General features: G+C 45.2%; 1 protein-coding gene across 1 annotated transcript in view; it reads right to left on the reverse strand.

Moving 5' to 3' along the window:
* Positions 1–9,521: 9,521 nt before the first annotated feature.
* Positions 9,522–10,000, reverse strand: part of LOC137998019 (uncharacterized) — a 45,424-nt gene continuing 44,945 nt past the window's right edge. Inside the window, exon 11 of the mRNA XM_068844409.1 lies at positions 9,522–10,000. This exon is cut by the window's right edge and continues 1,154 nt beyond it. The gene's annotated coding sequence lies outside the window, so the exon portion shown is untranslated.

Genomic DNA, 10,000 nt, shown 5'->3' on the forward strand with positions numbered 1-10,000 from the left:
TAGAAAACCGCGCAAACGCAGTACGCAGACAGCTTGGTGACCTCAGTCCGTCCCCAGGGGCCGCGATTCTTTCGGTCAGCACCGAGAATAACGACCTCTGGCATCCCAATCGCTTACCCAGAGTCCTCGGGCTTTTTGGTCAGCGGGTGAGCGCCCGGAAAGGGTAGGTACTTTATATATGATACCCTATAATGTCCCGTTCCTAAAGTCCTTTAGCCGTCCTTTAGCGTCCTTGCACATCCCTAGCCGTCCTTTAGTGTCCTTGCAAATCCCTAGCCGTCCTTTAGTGTCCTTACACATCCCTAGCCATCCTTTAGCGTCCTTACACATACCTAGCCATCCTTTTGCGTCCTTACACATCCCTAGCCGTCATTTAGCGTCCTTACACATCCCTAGCCGTCCTTTAGCGTCCTTATACATCCCTAGCAGTCCTTTAGCGTCCTTACACATCCCTAACCGTCCTTTAGTGTCTTTACACATCCCTAGCCGTCCTTTAGCGTCCTTACACATCCCTAGCAGTCCTTTAGCGTCCTTACACATCCCTAGCAGTCCTTTAGCGTCCTAACACATCCCTAGCAGTCCTTTAACGTCCTTACACATCCCTAGCCGTCCTGTAGCGTTCTTACACATCCCTAGCAGTCCTTTAACGTCCTTACACATCCCTAGCCGTCTTTTAACGTCCTTACACATCCCTAGCCGTCCTTTAGCGTCCTTACACATCCCTAGCCGTCCTTTAGCGTCTTTACACATCCCTAGCAGTCCTTTAGCGTCCTTACTCATCCATAGGCGTCTTTTAGCGTCCTTACACATCCCTAGCAGTCCTTTAGCGTCCTTACACATCCATAGCCGTCCATTAACGTCCTTTCATATCCTTCGCCGTCCTTTAACGTCCTTTAGCGTCCTTACACATCCCTAGCCGTCTTTTAGCGTCCTTACACATCCCTAGCAGTCCTTTAGCGTCCTTACTCATCCCTAGCCGTCCTTAAGCGTCCTTTAGCGTCCTTACAAATCCCTAGCCGTCCTTTAGCGTCCTTACAAATCCCTAGCCGTCCTTTAGCGTCCTTACAAATCCCTAGCGGTCCTTTAGCGTCCTTACACATCCCTAGCCGTCCTTTAGCGTCCTAACTCATCCCTAGCTGTCCTTTAGCGTCCTTACACATCCCTAGCAGTCCTTAAGCGTCTTTACACATCCCTAGCAGTCCTTTAGCGTCCTTACACATCCCTAGGAGTCCTTTAGCGTCGTTACACATCCCTAGCAGTCCTTTAGCTTCCTTACACATCCCTAACCGTCCTTTAGCATCCTTACACATCCTTAACCGTCCTTTAGCGTCGTTACACATCCCTAAAGCTAGCTAAAGAATTTCCTTTTATCATACAGCAGAGGTGTTGTTTAACGCTTCGTCTTTATGATTACTTGATAACTGGCATCTATCAAGGTCAGAACTTTATGGAATTTTGTGAAGGCATCGCATCCATGAACTACAGAGAGTACCTGAGAAATAATCGAGACATAACAGAGGAGACTGTAGATGTCCTAAGTAACGGTCCCTTTATTCTTATCCTAGCAACGATAAACTGATGGATTTCTTTCTTATGCAGTTTGAACGTATTAAAGAACTGTGTGAAAATAACATGATGAAGCTTACGGGAAAAGTATTATCATTTGACCGTATATTTAAAACAAGTAAACACGTTGGCGCTATCTGCGAGGACGGCAAATTTGTAGGCCAGTTTCAAAACGTCTTTATAGGCGTAAATGAAATCGGAGACGTTTTGACTTGGAGGTTTACAAAGACAACTTCTCTTTTAGAAATTATAGATATGCTTAAGGAGCTGAAAGCCAGACATGACAGAGCGGGCAAGAAATTGAAAATGATAATCGTAGACGACTGTTGCCGTACAATGAACTTCTACGAACAGACATTTCCAGGGGCGAAATTGACCTAGACTTATTTCATACTTTCATGTGAGTTATACAAACAGTACCCGGAAAAGCGAAGGTTATTGTAATCAGTTTGCAAATGAATTTTCTCTTATTTTCCGACAAGAAGGAGACTTGGGTTGCGAAATAACCAAGAATACAGCATGTCCGGACGAGATTAAATCTAATCTTGAACGCCTTTATATTTGTTTGGAGAGGAAAACTAAAAAAAGGAAACTCTCGATCAAATTGAAGACTTGCGCAAGCACATAAGAAAGGGTTGTCTTTCCGATATACCGTTTGGCTGTGGGACTGAAATAAACGAAAGACTAAAGAAGGAAAATCAATCGATTTCTACTGTGCGGAGTATCAAAAATTAGACCGGAGCTGGCCGTGGCGGTGATGCCTTGTGCATTGTACGCATGGAATTGTAAATGCGGACTGAAAAAATTGCTTAATGAAATAACAATTCCGGTCGTGCCAATCGGATTAGAGACATTACAGAATCAAACACCTATAATTCAATCTCATATGACTTCTGTAGGTTCACTGTCGACACCACCGTGTCCAGATCTTGGAACTGCCACGGAAATAGGACTCCCGCCAAGTACACAAACAGTGTTTGCTAAAGCACGGGTATGAATTTTAGAGGTCAGGTCTGAAAACAGGTGTGGAAAATTCCTTTGAAGAAGTAAAAAAAGAACCAATCCCAGTCTACATTTTGCAACGGGTGTTACACATACAAGATTTCATCAACAGTTGGACGGCACAATGTAACAACAAAACAGTTGATCTGATTGACCTGCTCTGGAGCATAAATTTGTCGGCACTTGACCTGTTGACGGTTAGGGATGTGTAAGGACGCTAAAGGAGGGCTAGGGATGTGTGAAAACGCTAAAGGATGGCTAGGGATGTGTAAGGACGCTAAAGGACGGCTAGAGATGTAAAAGAACGCTAAAGGACGGCTAGGGATGTATAAGGACGCTAAAGGACGGCTAGGGATGTGTAAGGCCGCTAAAGGACGATAAAAAACGGCTAAGGATGTATAAGTACGCTAAAGGATGGCTAGGGATAAGTAAGGACGCTAAAGAATGGCTAGGGATGTGTAAGGACGCTAAAGGACGGCTAAAGATGTATAAGGACGCTAAAGGACGGCTAGGGACGTGTAAGGACGCTAAAGGACGCTAAAAGACGGCTACGGATGTATAAGGACGCTAAAGAATGGCTAGGGATAAGTAAGGACGCTAAAGAATGGCAAGGGATGCGTAAGGACGCTAAAGGACGTTAACGGACGGCCAACGATATGAAATAACGTTAATGGACGGCTAGGGATGTGTAAGGACACTTATGGACGGCTAGGGATGTGTAAGGACGCTAAAGGACTGCTAGGGATGTGTAAGGACGCTAAAGGACTGCTAGGGATGTGTAAGGACGCTAAAGGACGGGTAGGGATGTGCAAGGACGCTAAAGGACGTTAAAGGACGGTAAAGGATATGAAAGCACGCTAAAGGACGGCTAGGGATGTGCAAGGACGCTAAAGGATGGCTAGGGATGCTAAAAGACGATTAAAGACGGCTAGGGATGTGTAAGGACGCTAAAGGACGGCTACGGATGTGTAAGGACGCTAAAGGATGGCTAGGGATGTGTAAAGTCACTAAAGGACAGTTAAGGATATGAAAGGACGCTGAAGGACGGCTAAGGATGTGTAAGGACGCTAAAGGACGTTAACGGACGGCCAAGGATATGAAAGGACGTTAATGGACGGCTAGGGATGTGTAAGGACACTAAAGGACGGCTAGGGATGTGTAAGGACGCTAAAGGACTGCTAGGGATGTGTAAGGACGCTAAAGGACTGCTAGGAATGTGTAAGGACGCTAAAGAACGGGTAGGGATGTGCAAGGACGCTAAAGGACGTTAAAGGACGGTTAAGGATATAAAAGGACGCTAAAGGACGGCTAGGGATGTGTAAGGACGCTAAAGGATGGCTAGGGATGCTAAAGGACGATTAAGGACGGTTAGGGATGTGTAAGGACGCTAAAGGACGGCTAGGGATGTTTAAGGACGCTAAAGGACGGCTAGGGATGTTGAAGGACGCTAAAGGACGGCTAGGGATGTGTAAGGACGCTAAAGGACGGCTAGGGATGTTTAAGGACGCTAAAGGATGGCTATGGATGCTAAAAGACGCTTAAGGACAGCTAGGGATGTGTAAGGACGCTAAAGGACGTTAAAAGACGGCCAAGCATATGAAAGGACGTTAATGGACGGCTAGGGATGTGTAAGGACGCTAAAGGACGGCTAGGGATGTGTAAGGACGCTAAAGGACTGCTAGGGATGTGTAAGGACGCTAAAGGACTGCTAGAAATGTGTAAGGACGCTAAAGAACGGGTAGGGATGTGCAAGGACCCTAAAGGACGTTAAAGGACGGTTAAGGATATGAAAGGACGCTAAAGGACGGCTAGGGATGTGTAAGGACGCTAAAGGATGGCTAGGGATGCTAAAGGACGATTAAGGACGGCTAGGGATGTGTAAGGACGCTAAAGGACGGCTAGGGATGTTTAAGGACGCTAAAGGATGGCTATGGATGCTAAAAGACGCTTAAGGACGGCTAGGGATGTGTAAGGACGCTAAAGGACGTTAAAAGACGGCCAAGCATATGAAAGGACGTTAATGGACGGCTAGGGATGTGTAAGGACGCTAAAGGACGGCTAGGGACCTGTAAGGACGCTTAAAGACGCTAAAAGACGGCTACGAATGTATAAGGACGCTAAGGAATGGCTTGGGATAAGTAAGGACGCTAAAGAATGGCTAGAGATGTGTAAGGACGCTAAAGGACGTTAAAGGGCGGCCAAGTATATGCAAGGACGTTAATGGACAGCTAGGGATGTGTAAGGACGCTAAAGGACTGCTAGGGATGTGTAAGGACGCTAAAGGACGTTAAAAGACGGCCAAGCATATGAAAGGACGTTAATGGACGGCTAGGGATGTGTAAGGACGCTAAAGGACGGCTAGGGACCTGTAAGGACGCTAAAAGACGCTAAAGGACGGCTACGAATGTATAAGGCCGCTAAAGAATGGCTAGGGATAAGTAAGGACGCTAAAGAATGGCTAGAGATGTGTAAGGACGGTAAAGGACGTTAAAGGGCGGCGAAGTATATGCAAGGACGTTAATGGACGGCTAGGGATGTGTAAGGACGCTAAAGGACGGCTAGGGATGTGTAAGGACGCTAAAGGACTGCTAGGGATGTGTAAGGACGCTAAAGGACGGCTAGGGACGTGCAAGGACGCTAAAGGACAGTTAAGGATATGAAAGGACGCTAAAGGACGGCTAGGGATATGTAAGGACGCTAAAGGATTGGCTAGGGATGTGTAAGGTCGCTCAAGGACGGCTAGGGATGTGTAAGGACGCTAAAGGACGTTAAAGGACGGCGAAGGATATGAAAGGACGTTAATGGACGGCTACGGATGTGTAAGGACGCTAAAGGTTTGCTAGGGATGTGTAAGGACGCTAAAAGACGCCTATGGATGAGTAAGGACGCTAAAGGACGGCTAGGGATGTGCAGGGACGCTAAAGGATGGCTAGGGATGCTAAAGGACGCTTAAGGACGGCTAGGGATGTGTAAGGACGCTAAAGGACGTTAAAGGACGGCTAAGGATATGAAAGGACGCTTATGGACGGCTATGGATGTGTAAGGACGCTAAAGGATGGCTAGGGACGCTAAAGGACGCTTAAGGACGGCTAGTGGTGTGTAAGGACGCTAAAGGACGGCTAGGGATGTGTAAGGACGCTAAAGGATGGCTAGGGATGTGTAAGGTCGTTAAAGCACTGCTAAGGATGTGTAAGGACGCTAAAGGACGCCTAGGGATGTGAAAGGACGCTAAAGGACTGCTACGGATATGTTAGGACGCTAAAGGACTCCTAGGGATGAGCAAGGACGTTAAAGGATGGCTAGGGATGTGCAAGGACGTTAAAGGACGTTAAAGGACCTTAAAGGACGTTAAAGGACGGCTAAGGATATGAAAGGACGCTAATGGACCGCTAGGGATGTGCAAGGACGCTAAAGGATGGCTAGGGACGCTAAAGGATGCTTAAGGACGGCTAAGGATGTGTAAGGACGCTAAAGGACGGCTAGGGATGTGTAAGGACGCTAAAGGATGGCTAGGGATGTGTAAGGTCGCTAAAGGACTGCTAGGGATGTGCATGGACGCTAAAGGACGGCTAAAGGACTTGAGGAACGGTACATTATGGGGTATCATATATAAAGTACCTACCCCGGAAAGTAATGGACTCTATTTTCCCAGGAAACGTGGGTTCCGGTCTTACTGCGCATGCTTGAGTTTTAATGGAAACAGAAAAGAGAAAACAGTAAACTGTACAATTGGCGAGTTGAAAGTGTTCGAGAAACAAAAAATTTAGCCTTATACACCATAAATGAAACTGGAGAAATGATCATTGGCTTGCTGTAAGAGAGAGGGAAGATGAAACTTCTGACGCTTTCGGTAAGTGTATTTTTAGTGTTTCATCGTGCATTCCATGGTGCAAGCAACATGATCGACAAATTTTTGTGGAAACGAGACCAACGTCCTCTTCCACTACAATTTTATGTTTCCGTAATTCTGAATGGCTTCGACAAGACCTTCTTCCACGGATTTCTTCTCAAAGAGACTGATGTAATGTTTTCCCACGGTACTTTTGCATCAGCAACAGTAATTACTTTTTATCAGCTTAGGAAAATTCCGGTGCGGTATTAGACATAATTCAAACCCCGTCGTTTTATTATTTTCTTTGTGATTTATATATTTCTGAGGAAGAAAAAACAAACAGCACTGAAACTAGTTTTAGATTTTGAATTTTCCTCCAAATTCTGGGGTTTCCGAATTACTTACCGACCTCCTGTCGGACTGCCATTGTTATGCAAGCGGCCAATCAAAATAGTTCAAGTCCATTATCCCAGAGTCTCTCCGGGCGCTCGCTCGGTGGCCAAAAACCCCGAGGAATCTGGGTACGAGATTGCTGGCAACCCCGAACCAGGAAGAGTGGACGGAAGACGGCAAATTACGGACTTCCGGCTTGTCAGCGAAATCTCAGAAATTTGAATCAATTAGTAGCTGTCAGGTCAACGGTTACCAAAATAGACCCCCAGATTTCGGAACCAGCCAGAGGTTGCTATTCTTGGTGCCGACCGAGATAACCGCGGCCTCCAGCAATGCACGGTGTATTATATTTTAGGTGTGACCTGGACCGACTGTCTGTGAGCTGTACGATGCAGGCCCTATGTCGGGTTTTACGTGCCGACACCTACACCAACGGATTGAAGAACACAAAGGATCGGCAGTCGGAAACCATCTGAGAGATCAGCATGATATGGAAGCGGAGGACATCCCGGAAAGTTCTAAAAAGTGTCAGCACAAATTTGATTGCCCTTTTGATTACACTAAACAAACAGTACGATTCCATCCGCGCAAAATTATATGTTTAGATCACCTTGCCTGTGATAATGACAATATTGACGTTGATTTAAGTGTCAACTGTCTTTAGCGCAGGGGCACAGTACAGAAATCAATTGAAATCATGTTAACTAATATCAAATGGTTTGAGGAGGGAGGAAAACCAAGGTACCCGACAAAAAACTTTAAACAGTTTAAAACCAACAAACTTAACCCAGTTCCTCGGCGACGGGTGAAAGAACGACTGCAAAACCAGGATCATCGAACCAATAATAATAACGGTTTATCAGCATATCCAAAATATATTGGCTCTTTATCTGACAAAACTATGTTACAACTAAAATTTATCTAACCTTAATATTTAGACAAATAATATACACTAACGTAGTCCTACATTTAATGTGATAAAGTAAATTGGAAATGGTCAAGCTAACCACCCAACACGTGCACTATGAAAGAAGCAGCGTTTCCTTAAGAGTTCAAACGTCCGCTTTGAATTGAAAAAGACCTGAAGTTGTGATTTAATCACAGGCGGGAGGGCATTGAACAAAGAAGCTGCGCTGTCCTGGAAAGTGTGTGATGTACGTGATGTAAGTAGGATGGTTAGGTTAAGGCACGGGCCCATTAGCCGGAGCCTTCATCTCCCATATTAACCCTCTGAATCAACACTTTCTATTTATATCTTTCTATTTTCAGAAGCACCTCGCCAGTGGCTTTGGCGGGTGTTTTCACAATAGCCAACCATAAGAGACCTATGGTCAGCCATTTATTGCTTCACATACGTATGCGATGTATGTGAACCACTTCACGTATGTTCTCAGTCACATACGTCAAAATAGAGTAGTTCTAAAAATAGAAAGACACCGGACAGGGTTGACTCAAGCGTACAATACAAAGCTCCGGTTAATGGGCTCCTGCTTAAGGGTGCTGTTTGAACGTATAGTGCGAGTATGGGTAACTGTATCCAACGGAAGCGAAAGAGGCCGGCTGCCGGAATGCAGTCCCTTGTGGGTATTCTTTAATAAATGCAATGCCAGTCACGGGGCTCGTGCATGGGTAGCCACACCAGCTTGACCACAGAATCGACACTGTAACACCGGTCTGATGCTCTACCCATTGAGCTTCTCTAAAGACTCCTGGGGAGCTACAATAGGTCGTTTATCTACAATGCAACGACACAGGACAACCCATTTTTCACATTCGAAAATGAGAAAAATAAAAACAATATCCGCAATTTTTTAGACCTGTAAAAAGTCTTTCACTCGTGTGGTCATATTGACGGACAGTGTGGACTGTAGGTGTCCGTATAAAGGGTTTAAAGGAAGTTTTCTGAAAAAGACAATCGGCGACAAAATTAGTTGAGACATTTGCCAACAGAGCACACTGGCAACGACACATTCATTGTTTGCAAAGAAAACTTGTTCAAAAAAGTACGTTTCCGGGATACCCCTCCCTCTCCCACGCTAATCAATGTTGTACCGCTGTTCACAAGGCGTGTAGGAAATAGAAAATAACACAACATTGTCCTGAGGGTGCGGGGGAGGAGGCCATTTCCGCACCGAGCTTGAAACCCGCCTCTAAAGGATAAGAGTGTCTCAACAATTTTGACGCCGATTGTAGGTCCTGAATGGACAATGTTTCCCGCTGTTGTGCGAGCTCTACAAAGTCATGCCGCTCAAAGTCTCAAATGAAACTACGAGTGTTGTTAGAAAAACACCTTTTGTTGCATTTGAAACCTCAACCCGTTCTGGGAGTTGAACCCGGGCCACATTTTTGTACATTTATGGGAAGAGAGTGCTCTAACTTCTGCGGTCATCCGTACTCCCTCAAGTTTATCCGCACAACAGCGATCCTTACCTTCAGCGTGTAATGCATCCTATATACTCGCCGGTGAGAAACTTTGAAACGTCGACCGTGCCCTGTCATTTAAGACGAACAGTCAAAATACTTTTCTTAATTCAAACGTTCAAGTGGATGACGCGAAACTGGTTTGAGCCAGAGATTTTGAGCAAATTTCTCTTAAATTTGCACATTTTTAAGACGAGAAACTTTCAGGCTTTTAAGGTGTCGACAAGAAGCCTAAATCGACCTTCTCCAGGCTACTGTTGAAGGAAATCTTGGGGAAGAAAGACTCCCCAACACTCCTGCTGTTTCACCTCTTTATTTAATGTTCTCGGGTCGATCTTACAGTTCTCTCTCAACTAGTCCTGCTTAACTTCTAATTTTTTAGGTATACAGCTCTTTTTATATGTTCTTAGTCCGACTGAACAGTCAAGTGCCAGTCACACGTCAAAATGACGCACTACGCCTGCGCGGCAGCACATTAACATACTTTTTCCACTACTGAAGAAAATCATTTCTCTCGACGGGATCTTACGGGTTTGTCAACATCAGATTAGCACGAACGGAGTATGACAAGTTACAAAAATCACAAGGAACGAGTTACAATATCTAGAATTAAGTCACACAGCAAATTTACAGAGAAAATGACGATTTATGATTATTACATAACAGAGCTAAACAATAGACAAAAGAAGGAAAGGACGAGCATAAGCGCCGCCTTTTCCATAAATTTATCTGGCACGCACGTTCCAGGCAGAACAGAACAATAATTACAATTACATGTGGTATTTT

This window comes from Montipora foliosa, chromosome 1 (assembly GCF_036669935.1).
Source record: "Montipora foliosa isolate CH-2021 chromosome 1, ASM3666993v2, whole genome shotgun sequence".
Classification (NCBI taxonomy): Eukaryota; Metazoa; Cnidaria; class Anthozoa; order Scleractinia; family Acroporidae; genus Montipora; species Montipora foliosa.